Below are 3,424 nucleotides of genomic sequence, written 5' to 3'. Positions count from 1 at the left end.
TTTTACACAATTAATACTTAGAAACAAGAATGAAAAAACTCGCAAAATCAAGATACAATTACCCGTTAATATCGATCTTGATCAACCCCAAAGCTTCTACCAATGCCCGAGCCGCTGCTACTGATTTGCTGCCAAAACCCGCTCAAAATCGGCTGCAAATAACCCCTTGTTCGGCTGGTAAAACCCTAAAGCCCGAGGTTGCGTATTTATAAACATCGAAACAACGCCATGGCGCTACGGACGGAAAAATCAATGCATGCCCCTATCTGGACAGCTCCGCGACGCTACCTCCTCGGCCCGAGTGATCTGCAGTGCTCGCTCCCCTGTTTTTCATCCCCGCTTCGACCTCGATTTGTCCCGACTTGATCCCGACTCTTCCCTAGCTCGATCCAACGTCGTTTTGACTCCACCAATCCCAACAATCTCCCACTTGGAGACAAAGCGACAATTCTCTGTCTCCCACTGCATCAATAGTGTCCCATCAACTTCTTAACACCCTCTATCAAGGCACAGTTCTGACTCCTCTATCAATGAACTGATCAACACTACTTGGCCCTACCCAAGCACCGTCTAACTCTGCCCCGAGATTGGGCAACTCTACGTGGTCTTGTCCCTCAGACTTAGAGACATAGCCACGTACTCCCACTTGATCTAAGTGGTCTCTGTTGCTTCCTTTCTCGATCGAACCCAACGACCTCTGAAGGAAGATTCCCCTGATGACTTAGCGCTTCCACCCAAGTCTGTCGCCACACTAGAAACAGAACCCGTACCCTTCGATGCACTAATTCGTCTATGCGACTTCACCAGCTTGCCTGAATGTCTGACAGCTAAGGTATGAACTCGATGGCCTATCAAATTCCTATTTCCCATTTCTGTACTTCTCAACTGTTTAACTTGAGCTAATGACAGATTCATCTGATCTGTTCTAGCCATCATTTTTGTTGGTCCTCTAAGGTCTCGCCCTGAACCATCTGCAGCTACTCTGTGCATAGTCTGTCTCAGTGAACCATTGGCAACCCTAAACTCTGACACATAAACAGAAGATCTCTTGTGGCATGTTGCCACCACCCTGGATTCCCTCTTGAGCTTCCAGCAACCCCCACTAAACTCACTGTTGTAGCCATCGTCATCTAGCTTCCTGCGGATAACAAATTAAATCTGAAGCTAGGAATATACCTAACACCTCGCAACAACAACTCGACCCCTTCACCTGTTTTCAAACAAACATCTTCAATTCCTCTGACTTTGGAGATACTCTCATTCCCCATCCTCACTAAGCCATAATCACCTGCAGTAAAATATGAGAACCAACGTCTGTCTGAAGCAACATGCGCTGATACTGCAGCGTCCACAACCCACTGGTCTACAGATATGTTCCTCTGAACACAAGCTAGAAACTCCTCAATTCGTTATTCTTCTATTACAACGTTTGTAGAATTGTTCCCCTTCTCACAAGCTTCTTTGAACTTTCTACAGAAACGTTTCACATGTCCCTTCTTATGGAAGTAAAAACACTTCACTTCTCCACTAGAACTCTCACTACCCCTGCTATATCTCCGCTGCTGCTTCCCATTGTAATTCATCTTTGCCTTCCCTCTGTTCTGAGCTACCAAAGCTGATTCAACCTCGTTTTCTACCCCTGAAGTAGATGCAGACATTTTCCCTAATTTCCTCCGAGCTTCCTCAGATAAGGCGACATCACAAATAGCTGTAAATTTCAAGCTATTTTCCCCTAGCGAATTCGACACTGCGATCTTCATCGTCTCCAAACTGTCAGGTAAAGACGTCAATAACATCATAGCTTTTACCTCATCGTCAATCTTGACACCCATCCTTTCTAACTTGTTCAAGATATCGGTGAGTTCATTAATGTAGGAATTCACCGAGGTTTCCTCCTCCATGTGGATATTAAAATACTTCGTCAATAGAAGTATTTTTGTATTGACAGAAGGTTTTTCATACCTGTCTTGCAAGGCCTTCAACAAATCTTTCGCTGTAGTCTCTTTCGCCACCAGACTACAAACATTCATTGATAACGCCATTCTGATGTTCGCAACAGTCTGCTCATCCATCTCATTCCAATCCTTGTCAGTCATCCTTACTGGTCTCTCCCCTAAAGTCTTGTGTATATTCTTGCATGTAAGAAGATCCTTTACCGGCATCTTCCAAAAACTGAAATTCTCCCTAGTAAACTTCAGAACCCCTTCATAGTAATGGTGTGAGTGATATTTGTCTCCCATGATGCTGCAACCTTACAACTCTGATACGACTTGTTGGGAAATTGATTGACCTGAATAATGTCCCCTTCCACAGAAAATATCCAACACAACCACAAATATGCAAATAGGAAGAAAAACAGTAAACACAAGTAAACGACATAGCAAATTATACTGGTTCATCACTAAGGGCTACATCCAGTCTTCCACTCAGATGTGGGTAATTCACTAATATTTTTTAGGATTGGATACAATAACACTCCCCATAATATCCCTTAGAGGTCTCAACAAAGGCCCCCTAGCTTCTAAGTATTTTACACAATTAATACTTAGGAACATGAATGAAAAAACTCGCATAATCAAGATACAATTACCCGATAATATCGATCTTGATCAACCCCAAAGCTTCTACCAATGCCCGAGCTGCTGCCACTGATTTGCTGCCAAACCCCGCTCAAAATCGGCTGCAAATAACCCCTTGTTCGGCTGGTAAAACCTTAAAACCTGAGACTGCGTATTTATAAACATCGAAACAGCGCCCTGGCACTGTCCTTGGGGCCATGGCGCTACGGACGGAAAAATGCGTGCATGCCCCCATCTGGAAAGCGCAGCAGCACCGCGGCACTGCCTCCTCGGCCTGAGTGGCTTGCAGCGCTCGCTCTCCTGTTTTTCATCCCCGCTTCGACCCCGACGCGTCCCGACTCGATCCTGACTCTTCCCTAACTCGATCCGACGTCGTTTTGACTCCACCAATCCCAACATAATGTGTAGAACAACAAATCGTGTTGCTTGCATTAAGTCTCAACTGATTCCACTGCAAATAAACCATCTCTTCAACTTCTTTACCTAGGGGCTATGCGTTCCTACAAAAAATAGAGATGGTATTTCTTTGATTAGTCTAAGCAAATCATACCATAAATTTCTTTTGCCCCACCGCACTTCAGTTTGATAGTTTCCATCACCTGTCTACAGTTGAACTTAGGAATTATTTAAAAGAGAAACGAAACAAAAGCAAATTTTAATTGTGAAATTCACACGCCCAAACCTTAAAACCTTTTTTGTGTTAAGCTTCTCATGGGTTTCTAGTGGACTATAAACAGAGGCTAGTTATGAAATTGATAGAGTTAAAAATATATATTATAAGAATAAATTTTTGTTGAAATCGGTAACTTTGAGAGATTTCACTCAGTTTGTAATCAGTAAAACTG

Source organism: Momordica charantia (assembly GCF_013281855.1).
Source record: "Momordica charantia cultivar OHB3-1 chromosome 8 unlocalized genomic scaffold, Mcharantia_2.0 BLBB01000008.1, whole genome shotgun sequence".
NCBI classification, from domain to species: domain Eukaryota; kingdom Viridiplantae; phylum Streptophyta; class Magnoliopsida; order Cucurbitales; family Cucurbitaceae; genus Momordica; species Momordica charantia.
Note: the sequence above shows the minus strand (reverse complement) of the source record.